Here is a 22,345-nt window from a genome sequence, read left to right as displayed (position 1 = left end):
AGAGATGTTGGACTTCAAGTTTTCTTGATTAACTATCCCTATACGCCAGTTTGGTGTAGTGGTTAGGAGTGCGGACTTCTAATCTGGCATGCCAGGTTCGATTCTGCGCTCCCCCACATGCAACCAGCTGGGTGACCTTGGGCTCGCCACGGCACTGATAAAACTGTTCTGGCCGAGCAGTGATATCAGCGCTCTCTCAGCCTCACCCACCCCACAGGGTGACTGTTGTGGGGAGAGGAATGGGAAGGCGACTGTAAGCCGCTTTGAGCCTCCTTTGGGTAGGGAAAAGCGGCATATAAGAACCAACTCTTCTTCTTCTTCTTCTTCTTCTGTTGTGGGGAGAAGAAAGGGAAGGCGACTGTAAGCCGCTTTGAACCTCCTTCGGGTAGAGAAAAGCGGCATATAAGAACCAACTCTTCTTCTTCTTCCTCAGTCAAAAGTTAGCATTGTCACCAAAGTTCACCAAGCTTCTACAAGCAAGGTCCACACTTTTCTTCTTCAGCTTAGAGGCACTACTAACAGTGCCAGAGTCCTACTCTACTCTCGGCTTGCCTTGAGTTTAATCTAAGTTAATCTGCAGATCTCCTCCCTGTTTAGATTTACAGAAGTGTGCCAGCAAATTTTGGTGGCAGAGTTTAACTAGGCAAAGGAATGCAGCACCAGACAGCTTAAAATAATAAGATAGTTTTATTGTGAGGAGACCCAAATTTAGGTAGAAAGAGGAAAGCATCCCTGTTCTGCTCTACATTCATTCAGTCTGTTCTGCTCTGCAGGCAAGCGGGGAGGAAGTATGCTGAAAGGAACGGGAAGTCTCCAGTTCAGCCAATCAGGACAGAAGAGGAGCGTATTTGAAAAATGCCAGGAAGTTCCTGATCTAAATATGCTAACTATACATCTCCCCCTATGTCTTTGTATCTTCTTGAATCTTCTTCCTCTACACATCCTGCGTATTCTGAAAAATTTGCCCTGCTATGCTGAGAATATTTGAAGAAAGGCAAACCTGTTTTCCCGTTACATATCTGGATGCTCTAGCACAGGGGTAGTCAAACTGCGGCCCTCCAGATGTCCATGGACTACAATTCCCAAAAGCCCCTGCCAGAGAATGCTGGCAGGGGCTTCTGGGAATTGTAGTCCATGGACATCTGGAGGGCTGCAGTTTGACTACCCCTGCCAGCACATCTTTTGGCAACTGGAACAAGCTAATCACCTTTTTTAATTTTTATATCTGGGCTGATACTTAATCAGGAAAAGTTTGTTGTCAAAATGCCCACTGCTGTTCTAATGTTCCCAAATGGGTAAACCGACACCCTGTAAGGTAGGTGCAGCTGAGAGAGCTCTGAGAGAACTGGGACTGACCCAAGGTCAACCAGCTGGCTGCATGAGGAGGAGTGGGGAATCAAATCCAGTTCTTCAGATTAGAGGCTGAAAGTACTTTAAAGGCTGTCCTATAGAAAATGAAGCAGAGTTGTTTTCTGTTGTCCCAGAGGGTCAGACCAGAATCGATAGGTTGAAATTAATTCCAAAGAATTTTTGGCTAACCAGTTAGAACAGTTCCTCGGTGGAATAGGCTTCCGCAGGAGGTGGTGATTTCTCTTTTTCTGGAAGTTTAAGCAGAGGCTAGATAGCCATCTGACAGAAATGCTTATTCTGTGAACTTAGGTAGATAGTGGGTGGGTGGGCAGAAGGGATGGTGTTGGTGCTTTGCTCTTGTGGTCCTTTTTTGCATGCCCAGGGAAATGCCAGCTTTCTTCCAGGTCAGATTGGCAAGGGATTCTGGGGTTTCTTTTGGTGGGTGGGCATCATCTGGGCATAGAATTGGGTCCACTGTGAGTGGGCAGGTAGTTTTGAGTGTCCTACATAGTGCAGAGGGTTGGACTAGATGACCCTGGAGGTCCCTTCCAACTCTATGATTCTATTTTTTCTAAGATGATGTGATTTTCTTTCTTTTCAATGCAGACAACCAATCCTCCTATCTCGTTCTGTTGCTTGAAGATGCCCTCACGGGCCTAAAGCTTGACCATATTTTATTTATTTAAAACATTTATTAGCTGCGTCTCCTCCTTATGGAGCTCAAAGCAGCTTGTAATGTAGATAAAACACACAGAACAAAACACATTAAAAACAAGCATGATATGTCAAATATTTAAAAAGCTAAACATTTACAGTAAACAAAGCAGACCACCCACCTAGTGAGCCATGAATACACTGAAAGCATCCAGTATATGTAAAAGGTTTAAATAGCTACACTTTTAAAATAAACCATGCTGACCACCCAACTAGCCAGCAGTGAAGGTAGCAATAGAAAGAGATGTTGGAATATCCTTTGGCTAAAAAAACCCCCACCATCTCAAAACACTTTGCATAGGGTTACCAGCTCTGGGTTGGGAAATACCTGGAGACTTTGGGAGATGCAGGGGTGGGTGGGGAGTGACCTCCGTGGAGTTTAATGCTGTGGAAACCAGCCTCAAAAGCAGCTATTTTCTCCAGGGGAACTGATCTCTTTAGTCTGGAGATGAGCTATAATTCCTTGGAATCCTCAGGTCCTACCAGGGGATAGAAACCCAAATACTAGGACCACTGAAAAGCTTGGTTGAGATTTCTTTAAAAGATAGTTTCCAATTGGGTAGCAGCATCAAAGGACCGGCTTAAAGGTGACCAGCTAGGCAGGACAAAGCACCAGGACTACAGTGTGAATCATACACAACCACCAGTCTCCTTAACTACCCAGACAGCTAGATGAAGCCTCCAGATCAAGAAAGTCAACTCTGCAAGTTTGCACACTTAGAAGGTGAGTTTCAAAACAAGTTGTTTCAGTAGCACCAGCCAATGCAGGCCAAAGGACTGGATTCAGATTGAAGGTGTAGCATTCCAGAACTGCACAAAACATAAGTTATTAAAAGAGTGTACAAGAATATAGAGGATCAGTGAACAGTGAGAGTAAAACTAATAAAGCTGAATAACCAACCTAAACACGTTTATAAGCATTGGTAACAATCTAAAGGTTATCTTGACCAAACTGAGCCTAAGATAGTTCCAAAGTCCAAGTCAAACAGATGCCTGGTCATTCTGGCTACCAAGAATCAAAAGCAGGGGTAGTCAAACTGTGGCCCTCCAGATGTCCATGGACTACAGTTCCCAGGAGCCCCCTGCCAGCGTTCGCTGGCAGGGGGCTCCTGGGAATTGTAGTCCATGGACATCTGGAGGGCCACAGTTTGACTACCCCTGATCAAAAGAGTCCCAAAGTCAGGTGTACATCTGTTGTACATAAACCAGAGGGCAAACCTTTGTGTTAGCAAGATGGAATGTGTAGCCAAGTGTCCCCAACCCTTTTGTGTGTGGAATTTTGTGGAATTTTGAGACAGGGTGGGGAGCCCAAACCCAAAATGGCGGCCATAGGGGGTGGAGCCAGACACACAGAGAAAGCCCAAATGCTGATGTGAAGAGGGGCAACCGTAAAAATACACTGGGAAAGAAGAATGAGGGAGCACTAGCAGCTGTCAGCAAGACAACATGACCTTCAATCCACAGAGCCAATTGGACCTTCAGCGGTGAACCAGAAGCATTGGTAGATAAAAACATTTGGTGGGCACCATCTCCACAGACTTCCCAGCTCGGAGCTGGCAACCTATCAGCTCAATCTTGATTTCTCAAGGAGCCCAAAACACTCATGTTTTTTCTAGCCGTTAGCTTGAGCCATTTATCTATTTGGAACAAGGGACTATGAAAAAGGCCAGGTCTCTGAACCAGAAGACGCTCTTCCCCATGCCGTATCACAAGCTGCTTTTGAAACTGGCTTTCCCATGTGACATAAAGGTCTGCTGTTCCAGAAACACAGGCCAAAAGCACCCTGGGGCATGAAGAGCTAGTTATGATGAGTTTCTTTGGAGTCCAGCCATTGGGAATAAAGGCTGATATATTTACTGAAAAGCTCTCTCTGTATGTTTAAATCCCGAGAACTTGCCTGGACTTTTCCACCCTTATATCTTTTGATGACATCTATTGATGTTATTGTAGAGCGATACATTGAATATGCAGTCGTGTTGGTAGCTGGAGAGAAAGGGAGTGAGTGAATGGCTCATCAAACCAGAAAGGTGCGGTGCAGTAAACAATAACAACGTGATATTGTACAAAGTATTGACACAATCAGAAAGGCGTGGGAGTGCCTTTGGAACCAGAGTTTAAAGAGAATGTTGCTGCCTGACCCACCCTCCCCTTCTGGAATGCTCCCTGTAGGCAACATAACTTGGAAGTGTGGGGTGGTTAGCATTTGAGGACATCCTGATCTTATTCAGATGCAATACAGAAGCCACAGTGTTGGAGTTGGTGTGGTTCAGATCCACTTGCTCAACTGTAGAGTCGTCTAGGTGGTAGGGATGCTGGTCCCTAGTAGGACCTGGGGATCCCCGGGTTTTACAGCTCATCTCCAGGTGGCAAAGATCAGTTCCCCTGGAGAAGATGGCTGCTACGGAGAGAGTATTACACTCCACTGAGGTTCCTCCCCATCCCAAACCCTGCCCCCTCCCAGCTCCACCCCAAAGTCTCCAGGTATCCCCCAACCTAGAGCTGGCAATCCAACTGGATGGCTGTAGGAAAGGCCCTACCCCTTGCCCTGGCCTACCTCACAGCACTACAGTAAGGGTGAAATGGGATAAACCTTAGCCAGTATCCTGATTTCCTTGGAAGAGGTGTATAAACATAGGATACAGTCTGGCTGAAATCAAGCATTTCTAGTTCCTTCGACCATCTGATTGTCATGCTGTTCATTGCCTTGTGCCGGAAGGGAGGTGCTAAGCCCCTACCTAGTGGAATGAGCTCCCAGAAGAGCTGAGGACCTTGACGGAGCTCTCTGGGTTCCACAGGGCCTGCAAGATGGAGCTCTTCCAGCTGGCATTTGGTTGAGGCTGGGCTGGAAACTGGGTCAGCAAGACTGGGTCCCTCCCTTCCTTTTCGCGATCAGTGTCCCTTAGGCTGATATAGACTGTGTTGACAATAATAACTGTTCTAACTATTGCCCCAATTGTATTGGGGCTTTTAATTTTTTATATATATTTTAAATATACATATTATTGTAAACTGCCATTAGCCAGCCTGGCTGAGAGTGGCAGTCTAGAAATCCAATTACTAAATCATGAAATAAATAAATCAATATATTAAATAAATAGCTGCTTGGCACCTTTGACTTTTCCATCGAGATCGAAGGGACTTATAAAAATGCTTAACGTTGGCTGTACGGTGCATTGTGAGCCAGTTCAGTCTAGCCTAGGCCCATTCTGCACCCAAGGGTTAATGCACCTTCAATGCAACTTAGAAGTAGATTTTCCTGTTCTGCACAGGAAAACCCAGCTGCCAAAGCACATTGAAAGTGTATTATCCTCCTTGTGCAGAATGAGTCCTACCCTAGCTGCTGTTGACTCAACAGCACTCCAGCAAGAGAAATGCCCATTCCCTGAAATCCTTAGCATTTCCCCTACAGACAGCCCCTACCCTTCTCTCCCTAGAAAGAAGAGCTTCAGTGACCATCTTGATGGAAATTTGGACATCTTTTTACAGCGAGTTAACAATCCCAAATGGCTGATTCATGCTTTCAGCCCGAGCAGAAATAAAGCCCTGTGCAGGTACCTCTTCGTTAGGCCTACCATGTAATTTTTCCATCATGTGTAAAAGGCAACGGAATAGCTGGCGATCCCATTTCTGTGTAATGAGTCTTATCTGTCTGCCAGTTTTTTCTTGGGTCGGCGCAGTCCTGGTGGTCTACCGGGGGAATCCAATCTCACTCCTGCCGTGAATTTTAAAGCTTTAAAATGTGAGAGGGAATGGAAAGATAAAAAATTCATACTATCTGCTGTAAATGCATGCTTCAAATGCAGGCCCCAGTCTAGCCCAAGACAAGCGCTTCAATTCTTGCCAATCCTAAGGTATATAATGTTGGCTGGATAGAACTCAATATTATGTCGGGCATTTTGTGGCCAGACTCCTGTAGCAAATTAATGAGGAAAGAATGAAGGCCCACACCAATTGGACCAAGGAAGTAAGGAAAAGCAATGGTGCCATGGGCAGAATTCATTTTTTAATTCGTCTCTTGCTCCAGTGTAAAGTAGAAGAAAAAGAGTTGGGTTTTATACCTCACTTTTTACTACTCGAAAGAGTCTCAAGATGGCTTACAATTGTCTTCCCTTCCTCTCCTCTCAACAGACATCTGTGAGGTAGGTGGGGCTGAGAGAGCTCTGACAGAACTACTCCGTGAGAACAGCTCTAAGAGTGCTGTGACTGGCCCTAGGTCACTCAGATGGCTGCATTTGGAGGAGTGTGGCATCAAACCCGGCTCTCTAGATTAGAGGTTGCTACTCTTAACAAGCACACCAAGAAATATCTCCACATTACAGCTCCCCAAATTGATTTAGTCCTTTATAACAAAATGTTTTTTTTATTTAAGTCAAATCTATCTGGGATGAATAGGCACTGGAAGAGTATTTTAGGAAGAGCACATTGGTCAATCTGTGGTGACTACTGCTGAATGCCACTCACCGTTGTCCTCCAGGCCTTTTAAGGGTACGTGGGGTAGGTGCTTTTTGGGGGGAGTTAGGATTGAAAAACATCATCATTAAACATAATAAAGCTCAAGTTGACAACTCACTCCCTGTCAGATTGGCTCTTCCTGGGGGTGTTCCGCCAATAGAGAGAGAGAGCACTCTGCCAATGAGGGCTAATCAGTTCAAATTGCATGCAGACAACTCACTCCCTACCTGATTGGCCATCCCTGGGGGTGTGCCACTAATAGAGAACATTTGGCCAATCAGTTCAAATTGCAACCTGCCAATGATGGCCAGTCAGCTCAAATGGCATGCAGGCAACTGACTCCCTACCTGATTGCCCCCCTTCCCCCCCAGAAATAGTCTCATAATCAGGAGGGAGCCCTAGCTAATAAGCTAAACCCTTATTAGCTCTCTGCCTCTAACTTGCTGCTGGTTTCAGAAGTTTGCTGGGTGGAAGAGGAGCCAGCCTCAGAGCACACCCCACTGCGCTGTTGCCCTGGCCTCCTGGCCTCTTTCAACTCAGAGGACATGGAGAGGAGCGAGCTGCCTCTTGGGGCAGCCTCTGAATGCCTTTTGGACAGGGGAGGGGGCAGAAATGCCCCCCTGTTTATTCATGAATAAGTCATAGCCAAGAATGGCCTGCCCTGGGCAGGAGCTTTTGCCATTTAGATAACTCCCAGGAAGGCCACAGTGCAGGTGAGCATCCTAGCACCTGGTGTTTCCCTTGGTGCAACAGGCTTTGCCTCTAATAATCTAAACACCACCCGCGGGCGCCATGGACTAAATAAAACGGTAAGGGGTTCTGGGGTGGGATGTGTCCGGGATGAGGAAGGGTCCGGATTGGACCCTTCCTCCGGACAGACAATCGGAGGGACCAATCAGCAGGCGCGAAGAGCCTGCTGATTGGTCCCTCCGATTTCCAGCCCTGAGCAACTGTGAGCCGAGTGCAGCGTGGCTCGCAGTTGCTCCCTGGCCGGCAGCCTGGCGCCTCCCGACGCGTCAGGCCACTGCCTGCTGCTGCCGCCAACACTTTGTTGGGGCTCCCTGCCTGGCGACCCGGGTGAGCTGCGCCACACCACGGCCCCTTGGACCTCGCCTCCTCGCCGCACCACCGACACCGACACCGCCTCCGCCTCCGGACAACATAGTCTGCAGCCCCAGGTAGCCAGCGCCGTGGGGGGGGGGGGGCGACTCCCACATCCTGGCCCAGCCGCGCTGCCCCGCGGCCCCATGGACCTTGCTGCTCGCCGACTCGCCCGCTTACCGGCTCCCATGGCTGCGCTGACCCCACCGACTCAGAATCCCCGCTGCATTAAAGCTGCAGCGGGCTTATTTACTACTATAATAATAATTGAGAATGCCTCCAATTTAGGTTTGCCAACTCTGGGTTGGAAAATTCCTGGAGGTTTGGGGTGAAGCCTAAGGAGGATGGGGCTTGGGGCTTGGCACCCCACTTTTAGTACCCACAGGAGTCTCAAAGAGACTTACAATCACCTTCCCTTCCTCTCCCTACAACAGGCACCCTGTGAAGTAGGTGGGGCGAAGAGAGCTCTGAGAGAACTGAGACTGGCCCAAGGCCACCCAGCTGGCTTCATCTGGAAGAGTGGGGCATCAAACCCAGTTCTCCAGATTAGAGGCCACCACCCTTAACCACAACCACCAAGTGCAATAAACCCCATAGATTCCACCCTCCAATGCTGCTGTTTTCTCGAAAGGAACTTTTCTCAGTTGTCTGGAGATTCATTATAATTCCAGCAGATCTTCAAGCCACACCTGGATTCTGCCAGCCCTTTTCCGATCTGTCAGGCTAACGAACTAACCCTCACAAGATCGTTTTTGTGGCTCCAACCTTGCTCTGAGCTCTTTGGAGGAAGGAGGGTAAGACCACAAATTGCAATAAACAAATTGCAGATGCGGGGTAAACACAGCACAGAGACCGGTTTTGTGGTCCACTCCTGTGCCTGTTTACTGGGACACAAGTTTCATTGAGTTCAGTTCCTAGAAGGGTGTTGAAGGCTGCAGCCCAAATCTCAAGTGTAAAAAACAACAACAACACAAAAACCACCCACTCAGGGTTGTGAACTGATTGCGGTCTTCACATTTTTTGGCCTACCAAGCTGAGCCTCATTCATCTCGATCTGCCTTTGCTTTATTTACTATTCCGTGTCTGCAGGGATAAATATTATAAAACCATCGAGGAAAGACAGACGGCTCTGTCCTTATCTCAGAAGCACATCCCTCTTTCTCTTAACCCTCCACCCACCAGAGAACTCTGCTGGTAATTTGTTCGGAATATCTTCGGCAAGGGGAGGGGATAGGAGGAGGAGAGCCAGAGAAGAGAGGAGGGATTGTTTGCTTCGACGGACTCTGTCTCCCTTCAGTGGCACTTAGCTGGTTTCTTTATCACCCCCCCCCCTCCCCATTCTCCAGCCGTTTTTTAGGGACCAAGACGGAGCTGCTTCTGGGACGTGAGGTGAGTGATTCTTGGAAAGCTTGCCTGTCATTTGTATGTGGAGCTGTTCTTCGGACAGAAGTCCGACAGGGCGAAACAGCGGGGGAAGTTAACTTGAAGCTGAACCGAGTGATGTGGGGATTTACGCCAGGGAGATGTTAAAACGGTTTTAAAAGTGAGGCTGGGAGGGAACTGGGACTTCCAGGGACTTCCTGTGGGAATGTCAGATCCTTGCTTCCCTGAGGTGCATGGCTTAAAAGGGGCACGGGCTTTGCTGATGAAGGGAGTGGGGGGCAAAATGTTTGGCTGAGGATGGGCAGTGAGCAGCTATAGACACGAGAGGTAAACAGTGGCGGCAATCCAGGGATAAAAGGGGAGTTTAGGGGTCTGGGGCTCTGATTGGCTGCAGGAGCGTCAAGTAATGTGCAGGGCTGGAAAATGTGCAAGACGGGAGGAGTACATGCCGGGGCGGGGGGGGGGGGTAGCAGGCCAGACTCTAGGACTATGTTCCCATCCAACTGAGGTTCGGAAATGACATTTCTTTCCTGACACATTTGGTCTCTCCTCGAAGAAGACAGGACTTATACGAACTGCTCTCTGTGGGGAAAGTTTAACTGAGCCTCTATTTTGAAGATCAGAAGGCAATAACAGTTTGGTTGCTAGAGATGTCTTTGTGTGTGTGTGTGTGTGTGTGTGTGTGAGTATGTGGGCGGGAATGTGGTTAAGAGCCGTGGCTTCTAATCTGCTAGGTCGGGTTTGATTGCCTGCTGCTCCATGTGCAGCCAACTGGATGACCTTGGGCTTGTCACAGTCCTGATAATGCTGTTCTGATTGAGCAGTTCTGTCAGAGCTCTCTCAGCCTCACCAACTTCACAGGGTGTCTGTTGTGGGGAGAGGAAGGGAAGACGATCGTAAGCTGCTTTGAGACTCCCTTGGGCAGCGAAAAACGGGGCATGAAAAACGAATCCTCCTCTTCTTGTATTTTGTATTCAGTGCTGTGTGATATATCCAGAAAGACAACAATGTTCAAGGATAGGGTAAGATACTTTATAAACAGCACTTTTTCTTGGCATGGAGAGACTGAGGGGGTTCACAAGCAAGGGGGTGAACAAGCCGTGCAAGAGACTTGCATGGTTTGTCAGAGGCCCACGTGCTGAGATGACAAGAATCAGAGGCACTCCTTTAATTGAATCACTAATTGAATCCTGGCACTGGAGTTGGGCTGGTTATATACTGAGGTGGAGAGAAGCTGCAGGAAACTGCAAGTGGGGAAATTTTGTTCTTCATGCCTCCTGAATCACAAAGCGTAAACTGGAATGAGGGGTAAGGCAGCCGACATGCTGTCTTGAAGCTCTGCCCATGAGGCTGGGAGTTCAATCCCAGCAGCCGGCTCAAGGTTGATTCAGCCTTCCATCCTTCCGAGGTCGGTAAAATGAGTACCCAGCTTGCTGGGGGGTAAACGGTAATGACTGGGGAAGGCACTGGCAAACCACCCCGTATTGAGTCTGCCATGAAAACGCTGGAGGGCGTCACCCCAAGGGTCAGACATGACTCAGTGCTTGCACAGGGGATACCTTTACCTTTTAAAGTTGCTGCTACTGGACCCCTGTTTGATTCTGCATGCTGTTATTCCTTCCCCTTTGATTTTACCACCCCTAGGATGGTTGGCCATCTGAATGTTTTGTCACAGCTTCACAACACACACACACGCACACACCGCCCAAGTTAGAAGAAGACAACTTGGGTTTTTGTACCCAGCTTTTCACTATTTGATGGAGTCTCTAAGCAGCTTACAATTGCCTGGCCTACTGACATCCTGTGGGGTGGCTGGGACTGAGAGAGCTCAGAGAGAACTGGGACTGGACCAGGGTTACCCAGGTGGCTGTATGCGGAGGAGTAGGGAATCAAACCTGGTTCTCCAGATTACAGGCAAGCACTCTTAACCACTACACCTTGGCTCTCTTATCTTAGGAAAGCTGTGCCGTGTTGTTTGTTCCATGGTGAAGCAACCTGAATGATCTATTGACCATGAGTAGGGTTGCCAGCTACAGGTTCGGGAAAACCTGGAGAGTTTTTCTTTTTTTGAGGGGGGAGCCTGCAGAGGGTGGGATTTGGGAAGACATAACTAGTGTCCAAAGCACCACGAATCCCAAAAGAAAGAAAAAAGGGAGGGGAGGGGGTGCTGTATTGTTCTGGTGTTTCTCCATAGCAATGCAAAATTGTTACTTTTGTATTAGAAATGTATCTATGTTGTGGCATTACTCCATGGCAACACGGAAGTGCCTTTTTTCTAAAAAAAATAATAATAATTTTGGGCCTCGGGGGAGGGGGGGGAGAAAATTTCAGCCCACAACAGAACTGCTGTGCTGTGATTGGTGGCTTGCTTTGATTGACAAGCCAAGTTGGGGGGAGAGAAATTAATTTTGCTTTCCCTTGCAGCCTTGTAGGGAGGCAAACAGCTGTGATGGGGCAGGGGGGAAATGCAAGAAGGGGTCCCCTGTGAGTAGGGCTGCAAATGTGAGGTTTACCATACCACATTCGCAAACAGGAGGCCATGCGCGTTTTAGCTCTCCTTGAGGAAATGGTCTCATTATTGGTGCACAGGTATGTAGATGTCTTTCTGTGATGTGATTAACAGATCAAGAGTTAAAAGAGGATATCCCTTATCCCTTATCTCCTTCGGAAGATCTTCCTATTGCTGCTGTAAAAGCAGCGGTCAACCTTCCCCGTTCAGCAATTGCTGATACAAGGTGCTAAACCTTGGACTTTCCCCTGAGGCGGTAGCACAGCCAAGGCTGGCAGAGGCCTCCCGTCACCAAGCCCGGGCTGAAAGAACGGTTTCAAGAGCTATTTGGCCAATTTCCCTTAGCCTGGTGACCCTGGGGACAAACCGTAAAGTGCCTTTAGCCAACATTGACTCGGTTGTCTGTGGTCGTATCATTAGCCGACTGGCTGCCATTCAGGGAAAAATAATCCCCAGAATGCACAGTTTGGAATCACAGGCAGCTATGCCAAGGCTGGTCTCTGCTCCTGTCCGGACTGCGTGTTTGACAGTCTAAGGGTCAAGACAGGTGAGAGGCAGGCAGATCTGTGAGCAGGATATTCCCAGCTGGTCTCCCCCCCCCCCCCATGTGGTTCGGGTCAAGGTTGAGGCAGGAAGGGAGCCGAACTCTTTCAGCGGTGGATTCACATATCAAAACTAGGACCATTTATACACTGGGAACTTTGCTGTCCCAGCTCCCATGCAGGAGCACAAACTGGGGGTGGATGAGGCAGACCAGGCCAAATGCTCCCCCGTGTAGGTGCAGGAAGAGGTGGGGCAACCTGCCACGACTAAAACTCCAGCCTGCAGCCTGGCATGAAGCCTCCAGTGCGTAAACGGTCTAGCTCTCTGTATTGCCATAGCTTTTGAAACAGACAGTAAAGGTTGGATACCTGTCCTCCTCGAGGCAGTTGCGGACAGCATAGAGGAGAGGCGTTTCGATTAGTTAAGCCGTAGAGGAGTGGAAGGGCAAGAGCTCCTCTCCCCTTCTACTTGGCGTAGTGGTTAGGAACACCGACTTCTAATCTGGCAAGCCGGGTTTGATTCCCCACTCCTCCACATGCTCCCAGGTGGGTGACTTTGGGCTTGCCACAGCACTGATAAAGCTGTTCTGACTGAGCAGTAATATCAGGGCACTCACCTCCCTCACAGGGTGCCTGTTGTGGGGAGAGGAAAGGGAAGGCGAATGTAAGCTGCTTTGACTGTTTACGCACTGGGAATTTCACTGCTCCAGCTCCTGTGCAGGAGCACAAATCAGGAGCGGATGAGGTGCACCAGGCCAAATGCTCCCCTCATGTGGGTGCAGGAAGAGGTGGGGCAACCTGCCATCACTAAATCTCCAGCCTGCAGCCCGGCATGAAACCTCCAGTGCGTAAATGGTCATTGAGATTACTTTGGATAGAGAAAAGTGGCCTATAAGAACCAACTCTTCTTCTTCTTCTTCTTCTTCTTCTTCTTCTTCTTCTTCTTCTTCTTCTTCTTCTTCTTCTTCTTCTTCTTCTTCTTCTTCTTCTTCAACTGCGCTTTAAAGGATGCTGGGAAATCCTATCTCTGACCTTGTAGGCCCTAATGCCACTGAGCAATGCCATCTTCTACAACTAGGGTTGCCAGCTCTGTGTTGGGGTGGGGACGTTTGGGGTGGAGCTGGGAGTGGGCAGGATTGGGGGCACGGAGGGACCTCGGTGGAGTAGAATACTGTGGACTCCTGTTTCCAAAGCAGCCATTTTCTCCATGGGAACTGCTCTCTGTCATCTGGAGATGAGCAGTAAAATTCCCAGGTCCCACCTGTGGACTGCCATCCCCATCTACAACAAATTTTCCCCACTCCTAAGTGTGAAACCCACAAAGCTGCTGTAAACAGAGTCAGACCACTGATCTATCAAGATGAGGACTGCCTATTTTGACTGGCAGCTGTTCTCCAAGGATTCAGGTAGAGGGTTTTTGCAATAACTACGACATGATTCTTTTAATTGGAGATACCAGAGAGTGAATCTGGACAGGTCCGTGTGTAAAGCAGCTGCTCTACCAATAAGCTGCAGCTAGGGTTGCAGGTGCTTCCAGGTGACCAGTGGGAGGTGGGGAGTAGAGTTGCAAGATCTGGGTTAAGAATCTCCTTGAGATTTGGAGATGGAGCCTGGAGACGACATGGCCTTTTGTGGGGCTGGAGATCTCCAGGAATCTGAACTGATCTCCAAACTACCTAAAGTGCATGTTATTTATTTATTTAAAACATTTTTACCACTTCTCCTGGAGAAAATGATTACTTTGGATGTTGGACTGCATGGCGTTATACTATATGAAGGTCCCTTCCCTTCCAACCCCCCCCCCCCCCACCCTCCCAGGCTCAACCCTCTAATCTCCAGATCTTTCTGTGCCTGGAGTTGTCAACCCTGCACCTCACTGACCTATCTCATTGGCCAAAAAGACCAGGGGGAGTGCTCAAAGGATGTTCCTGAGGCCTCTCTAGCACAGTGAGGTACACTTTCACGTTTCCCCCCTTTCCCAATATGTCAGCATAATCCCCAATTGAGGAGCGGTCTCTCTGTTAGTCTCTTATAATGGCGTGAACTGGTTTTAAGGATCAAGTGAATTTTGGAAGAAATCAGGTGTTCTGATGCAGGTTATACCATGCTGTGGAATCTGGCACAGCGGCCAATCTGTCAACAAATTCTTGGTTCTTGGCCAAGAAGCCAAATAACTGTGGTTTAGATAAAATATATAGAACAGTATGAATCTATTGCACCTTAAGCGATAGACATCTGCAGGGCTTTCCTTTTTAATATCCCTGTCAATATTTAGCAGAGGGTGAAGAAGCCGGGGCACGTTTGCTGGCATCAGAGTTTCTGCATGTGAGAATTTTCTGCATGCTTTTTCCTGCCTTCCCCTTTTGTGTGTGTTTATCACAGGATCTATACTGGATCCTGAGGGCATCCTTGCCACCCCTGCTTTTGCACTTTTCCCCACACATGCACTATAGCTCTATAAAGGTTCTTTTTCAATTAGAGAAAAAGTGTTCGATTGTTATAACAATGTTCTGTTATAGTGTTAAAGGCCTAGATTGTTGTAGTGCTACAGTGGTATAGTGCTATATCTCTGGGGCTTTTTGCACGCCTTCAAAATAGCACAATGGTTGCCAATTGAAAACGCTACTGATTTGCTGTTTCGACAATCTGCCACACACCTGAAACCAATCTGCAAAAAGCGCTTCCTTGTAGCGCTTTCAGGGAAATCCCCAAAAGTGGATTCACCCTCTGGAAAGCGATACAGTCCTGCAACCAATCTGCAACACTAGCGAAAAAGACCTGTGCGTTAACATTGTTGCGGTTTCTACAAAGTCCCTCCCCCTGGCTCTCTTCTCTGATCTTCCGGCGAAGCAATCGCCATTTTTTTTCTCCGAGCGAGCGGGGATAAACGCACCAGCGAGCCTCTTTCTGTTTAGAGGCTTCCCTGGCTTCAGTCCCTCCCCTTTAGTCACTAAGCACAAACCACAGAAAAGCACGTTTGCAGAAGTATTTTCCCTTTATTTTTTAAACATTCATTCAGCCGAAAATCGGGCCGTGAGAGGGGGGGGGGTTTACACTCGGAGGAAGCGTGGCAACGATCAAACGATCAAACGACAGCTCAAACACACCAGGCAGCTGTATGGGTCTCTCCGTTGCTATGGGTCTGTTTTTTTTTTTTTTTTAAACCTTTCTTAAAGGGAAAGGGGCTGTTTGGGAGCATGCTAACGGCTGCCCATTGGCTGCTTGACGGCCAGGGGCGGGACGAGCTTGGCAATAGCGCTTCCTTTCTAGCGATTTCTGCTGAGACCGGAAGCCTGTGGGAAACGCTACAAAACGCAACTGGATTCCACTACAAAGGCAGGTATGCATAACGACGAATTCCACTACTTTAAATGGCGATTTTTCATTCAGTGACCAATTTGCAACAAAGATCCCGGGGCGTAAAGCCCCTCTCCGTTGTCAATGATCTATTTCCAGTTTTAATAGAACATTGTAATATTATGATGACTCTCAGCTGCCACACAGCCGTGCACAATCCAAAGTTTTTTTCCTCCAGGCTCTCCTGCATCATTACAAGGGATTCATGCAGGGCTGTCCAAACTGTGGCTCTCCAGATGTCCATGGACTACAGTTTCCATGAGATCCTGTCAATGCTGACACGGGCTCATGGGAATCACAGTCCATGGACATCAGAAGAACCACAGTTTGGACACCTCTGGAGGGATCAGATTCTCCAGGTGTAGCTGATCAGCTTGCAGATGGTTGGCAAATCTGCAATGCAGCTTGTCAATTCTCCCTCCCCCCCCCCCCCCGCCAAGTTCCAAATGTAACAGTGACTCAGGAATAAATTTACACTGGTGAATGAGAGAAAGCTAAATGTAGCTCCTTCTTAAAATCATGCTGGGCACATGACTCTTGAGTGCTTTATTTATATATTTATTTACTTTATTTATATGCCACCTTCCTCCCAAACAGGGTCACAAAGTGGCTTCCGTAGTTCTCCTCTCCTCTGTTTTATTTCACAGTTGTGACACCCCTGGGCGGTAGGTTAGTTTGAAAGTATGTGACAGGCTCAACAAGGACCCCCAGCAAGCTTCAAAACTGGGTGTCCCAGATCCCACACTTGAACCATTATACCGAGCTGGCTCTCTTTGCAAGCGTCATGCTAAATTCCAGATTCGTTCTGCATTGAACTCTCCTTTTATCTAGTATCTTCAAAAATAAAATTAAAGCTGGCTTATGCTAACTATGACGTGGACCATCTGGGTGAGATCTGCCTACTCTGATGGGCAGCTATTCTTCAGGGTATCTCTTGAAGAGGTCTATCCCAACTATGCATATCTATAGCCGGAAAATAAAATCAGAGTCCAGTAGCACCTTGAGGACCAACAAAGATTTATTCAAGGCGTGAGCTTTCAAGTGCAAGTACTCTTCGTCAGACTAAGAACTGACCATCATAACAGTAGGAATATATAAGCAAAGTTAATCCTGTTACATTAGTAAACTGTGTCACAGCATCCAAACACAGCCACATGATAACTTCCTGCCAAACCAGCCAATCAGATCCCTTGAACCCATTTGCAGTTCACAAAGACTTATCAGAAATAAAACTGTCAAAGCCAGTGATCCACGGCTCACACCCTACTATTTACTGCTGGCCCCATCTGTCTCCATACCAGTGTGAAACATCCTTACAAGTTGAAGATGGCAGCTATCTTGTCCTGGGATCAGAAAGTAGAATTCAAAATTACATTATATATTACTTACATAATTCCAATTAAAATAAATTGTGAGGAATGCAGATACACAAGTTATACAAGGTTAGCATGCATAGTGAGATAAAAAACCTTTGTCCTTGTTGAGTCCAGGGTATGTCAACGTATTGAGCGTTGTAATAACTTGCATTTCTGCAATCTCCCTTTCTAGCCTGTTCTTGAAGTTCTTTTGTAATAAAACAGCTACTTTCAGGTCCTTTACTGAATGTCCTGGAAGGTTGAAGTGTTCCCCTACAGGTTTTTCAATCTTGTGGCTTTTGATGTCAGACTTGTGTCCATTAATTCTTTGGTGGAGGGTTTGACCTGTTTGCCCTACGTAGAGAACAGAGGGACATTGTTGGCACTTGATGGCATATACTAAGTATGAAAATGAGCAGGTGTATAAGCCTCAGAGGGTGGTGGAGTCTCCTTCGTTGGAAGGTTTTAAGAGAAGATTGGATGAGCACCGGTCAGGAGTATGTGATTTTGAAGTCCCCAAGAAAGTGGAGGGATGGACTGGATGGTCCTTTGGGGGTCTCTTCTGGCTGTGCCCCACCTGCAGGCTGGCATCCCTACCTGGTAGTCTCTTGATTTAACGAGACATCTACCTTGGGTCTTGGGGAGCTTCTGCCAGTCAAAGGAGACAGTACTGAATTTTGATAGGCCTGCGGTTTGATTTGGTGTAAGGCAACTTCCTTTGTTCGTATGGTGTGGATGCTCCTGTAGTTTCGGTGCAGCTACTGCTGATTTGGCTGGCCCATTCTGTGTTTTGATGCATTGGCCGTCGACTGGTGGGTCATCCTGTATGCCTGAACTTTGGGCCCTCTTATGCTACCACTGCATTGAACTAGAGAGCATACCGTTCCTTTCAGAGTTCCATTTAACTGCATAGTTTGCTCTGCCCTGATTCTTCGATCTAAGCAATTTATTTCTTGCACAACCTGGACTAATCACAAACTGCGCAAAACTGTATGAAAAAGCCAGAGGTATGTGGAAATGAATTGTGTTACAATGCTTAATACTACAGTGGAAGGTACATAATGCAAATATATGTAAATAAATTTGTTGTTGTTGTTGTTATGTGCGAAGTCGTGTCCGACCCATTGCGACCCCATGGACAATGATCCTCCAGGCCTTCCTGTCCTCTACCATTCCCCGGAGTCCATTTAAGTTTGCACCTACTGCTTCAGTGACTCCATCCATCCACCTCATTCTCTGTCGTCCCCTTCTTCTTTTGCCCTCGATCTCTCCCAGCATTAGGCTCTTCTCCAGGGAGTCCTTCCTTCTCATGAGGTGGCCAAAATATTTGAGTTTCATCTTCAGGATCTGGCCTTCTAAAGAGCAGTCAGGGCTGATCTCCTCTAGGACTGACTGGTTTGTTCGCCTTGCAGTCCAAGGGACTCGCAAGAGTCTTCTCCAGCACCAGAGTTCAAAAGCCTCAATTCTTTGACGCTCGGCCTTCCTTATGGTCCAACTTTCGCAGCCATACATTGCAACTGGGAAGACCATAGCCTTGACTAAACGCACTTTTGTTGGCAGGGTGATGTCTCTGCTTTTTAGGATGCTGTCTAGATTTGCCATAGCTTTCCTCCCCAGGAGCAAGCGTCTTTTAATTTCTTTGCTGCAGTCCCCATCTGCAGTGATCTTGGAGCCCAGGAAAATAAAATCTGTCACTATCTCCATTTCTTCCCCTTCTATTTGCCAGGAATTGAGAGGGCCGGATGCCATGATCTTTGTTTTCTTGATGTTGAGTTTCAAGCCAACTTTGGCACTCTCCTCCTTCACCCGCATCAACAGGCTCTTTAGTTCCTCTTCACTTTCTGCCATTAGAGTGGTATCATCTGCATATCTGAGGTTGTTGATATTTCTCCCTGCAATCTTGATCCCAATTTGTGACTCCTCTAATCCCGCATTTCTCATGATGTGCTCTGCATACAAGTTAAATAGGCAAGGCGACAGTATACAGCCTTGCCGAACTCCTTTCTCAATTTTGAACCAGTCAGTGATTCCATGTTCAGTTCTCACTGTTGCTTCTTGACCTGCATATAAATTTCTCAAGAGACAAATAAGATGCTCTGGTATTCCCATCTCTTTAAGAACTTGCCACAATTTGTTGTGCTCCACACAATCAAAGGCTTTAGCATAGTCAATGAAGCAGAAGTAGACGTTCTTCTGGTACTCCCTAGCTTTCTCCATGATCCAGCGTATGTTGGCAATTTGATCTCTAGTTCCTCTGCCTCTTCGAAATCCTGCCTGTACTTCTGGAAGTTCTCAGTCCACATATTGCTGGAGCCTAGCTTGTAGGATTTTGAGCATAACTTTGCTAGCATGAGAAATTAGTGCGATGGTGCGGTAGTTTGAACATTCTTTGGCATTGCCCTTCTTTGGGATTGGAATGTAAACTGACCTTTTCCAATCCTGTGGCCATTGTTGAGTTTTCCAAATTTGCTGGCATATTGAGTGTAGCACTTTTACTGCATCGTCCTTTAAGATTTTGAATAGTTCAACTGGAATGCTGTCACTACCACTAGCTTTATTGTTGCTCAGACTTCCTAAGGCCCATTTGACTTCACATTCCAGGATGTCTGGCTCCAGGTCAGTAACTACCCCATTGTGGTCATCAGGGATGTTAAGCTCGCTCTTGTATAGTTCTTCTGTATAATTTTGCCACCTTTGTTTGATCTCTTCTGCTTCTGTGAGGTCCCTACCATTTTGGTCCCTTATCATACCCATATTTGCATGAAACGTTCTCTTCATATCTCCAATTTTCTTGAAAAGATCTCTGGTCCTCCCCATTCTATTGTTTTCTTCTATTTGTTTGCACTGTTCATTTAAGAAGGCATTCTTATCTCTTCTAGCTTTTCTCTGGAATTCTGCATTCAATTGGGTGTATCTTTCTCTTTCTCCCTTGCCTTTCACTTCCCTTCTCTCCTTAGCTATTTGTAAAGCTTCCTCAGACAGCCATTTTGATTTCTTGCATTTCTTTTTCTTTGGGATGGTTTTAGTTGCTACCTCTTGTACAATGTTGCGAACCTCCGTCCATAGTTCTTCAGGCACTCTGTCTATCAGATCTAATTCCTTAAATCTATTTGTCACCTCCACTGTGTATTCGTCAGGGATATGATTTAGTTCATACCTGAGTGGCCTAGTGCTTTTCCCTACTTTCTTCAATTTAAGCCTAAATTTTGCAACAAGAAGCTCATGATCTGAACCACAATCAGCTCCTGGTCTTGTTTTTATTGACTGGATAGAACTTTTCCATCTTTGGCTGCAGAGCACATAGTCAATCTGATTTCTGTGTTGACCGTCTGGTGATGTCCATGTGTAGAGTCGTCTCTTGGGTTGCTGGAAAAGAGTGTTTGCTATGACCATTGTATTCTCTTGACAAAATTCTACCAGCCTGTGCCCTGCTTCATTTTGTACTCCAAGGCCAAACTTGCCTGTTATCCCGGTTATCTTTTGGCTTCCTACTTTAGCATTCCAATCCCCCATGATGATAAGCACATCATTTTTGGGCGTTGCTTCTAGAAGGTGTTGTAGGGCTTCATAGAACTGATCAACTTCATCCTCTTCAGCAGCAGTGGTTGGGGCGTAGACCTGGATCACTGTGATGTTGAATGGTTTGCCTTGGATTCGAACTGAGATCATTCTGTCATTTTGGGGATTGTATCCCAAGACTGCTTTTCCTACTCTCTTATTGATTATGAAGGCTACTCCATTTCTTCTGCGAGATTCTTGTCCACAGTAGTATACCTGATGGTCATCTGAATTAAATTCACCCATTCCTGTCCATTTTAGTTCACTGATTCCTAAAATGTCGATGTTCAGTCTTCTCATTTCTTGTTTAACCACGTCCAGCTTGCCTTGATTCATGGATCTGACGTTCCAGGTTCCTATGGAATAAAAATCTTTACAGCATCGGACTGTCTTTTCGCCACCAGTTACTTCCACAACTGAGCGTCCTTTCGGCTTTGGCCCAGCCGCTTCATTCATTCTGGCGCTACTCGTACTAGACGTCTGCTCATCCCCAGTAGCATATTGGACACCTTCCGACCTGAGGGGCTCATCTTCCAGCGTCATATCGTTATGCCTATTGGAACTGTCCATAGAGTTTTCATGGCAAAGATACTGGAGTGGTTTGCCATTGCCTTCTCCAGTGGATCACCTTTTGTCAGAGCTCTCAGCTATGACCTGTCCGTCTTGGGTGGCCCTGCACGGCATAGCTCATAGCTTCACTGAACTACGCAAGCCCCCTTGCCACAACAAGGCAGCGATCCTTGAAGGGGGGTAAATAAATTAGTATACGCAAATGAGCAGACTTTCTAGGATTCAGTGCCGGATCAAAAATGCTGTGCAAACCATAACGCAAGCGAGTGAGAATAAAAGCAGGTGGACGGTGTAAACTTTCTCAGCGCTAATCAAGAAATAAATTGGAGTTAAGCCTTTCGCCGTCAGCCTGTAATGACTTTACTAATAAGCATAGACAAGAGCGACGTTGTGCTTGATGATCTGCATTCGGCGGCTGGCAGGAAATTGGAATTTGGGGGGGAAGACTGACATGTCAACGCAGCATTCATTTTGAGGCACTGGCTTTCATTCAGCGGACAGCCCATGGAACTCTGCTGGGTTTTGACACCAATGATATGGAAATGGAGTCTGTGCTGAACAAGCACAAAGATTTAGCTGATTAGCCTGATGGTGTGTCTCTAACAGATGTGGTAACTAACTACGGAAGGTTCTCTCTTAGAATTTCTGGTGCTGGGTCAGAAAACATCTGGAGATTTTGGGAGTGGAGCCTGAGAAGGGTAGGGTTTGGGGACAGGAGGGACTTCAATGGAGTATCAAGCCATAGAGCACACCTTACAAAATGGCCATTTTGTCCAAGGGAAAGGATCTCTGTCACCTGGGGATCAATTGTAACAGTGGGAGATCTCCAGCCATGACCTGGAGGCTGGCAACCCTCAATCCTCCGGCTATCTAAGGCAGTGGTAGTCAAACTGCGGCCCTCCAGATGTCCATGGACTACAATTCCCATGAGCCCCCTGCCAGCGAACATCTGGAGGGCCGCAGTTTGACTACCCCTGATCTAAGGACATCTGGAGATCTGGAGGGCCGCAGTTTGACTACCCCTGATCTAAGGATAACCTGCAGTTATCAGATACGTACAGGGGTAAAGGGAAACACAAGCAGCTTCGTATTGCAGCAGATGCATGTTCATCAGAGGAAAGGACAATATTTTTTAAAGGATTACTTATTTCGTTGGTCATCAAGTCACAGCTAACTTATGGTGACCCTAGAAAGTTTTCAAGAGAAGAGACGTTCAGAGGTGGTTTTGCCATGGTCTGTCTCTGCATCATGGTCCAGGTATTCCTTGGAGGTCTCCCATCCAAATATTAGCCAGGGCTGATGCTGCTTAGCTTCCAAGATCTGACAAGAATGGGCTAACCTGGGCTACCCAGACCCAGGTGTTTAGACGACTTTTATACTGAAAAGTCCCTAAGGCAGTTTAGAACACAATGAAATATAACATGCATCAGGAAGAGCGAGTAGCATACATCAAG

General features: G+C 47.1%; 1 protein-coding gene across 1 annotated transcript in view; it reads left to right on the top strand.

The window, feature by feature from the left end:
- The first annotated feature begins 8,853 nt into the window (after positions 1–8,853).
- LOC143838539 (sodium- and chloride-dependent betaine transporter-like) overlaps positions 8,854–22,345 on the top strand; it is a 79,429-nt gene continuing 65,937 nt past the window's right edge. The window contains exon 1 of the mRNA XM_077339976.1: positions 8,854–9,006. The gene's annotated coding sequence lies outside the window, so the exon portion shown is untranslated. The remainder of the gene's footprint in view (positions 9,007–22,345) is intronic.

This window comes from Paroedura picta, chromosome 5 (genome assembly GCF_049243985.1).
Source record: "Paroedura picta isolate Pp20150507F chromosome 5, Ppicta_v3.0, whole genome shotgun sequence".
Classification (NCBI taxonomy): domain Eukaryota; kingdom Metazoa; phylum Chordata; class Lepidosauria; order Squamata; family Gekkonidae; genus Paroedura; species Paroedura picta.
Note: the sequence above shows the minus strand (reverse complement) of the source record. Positions and strands in the feature narration are given on the sequence as shown.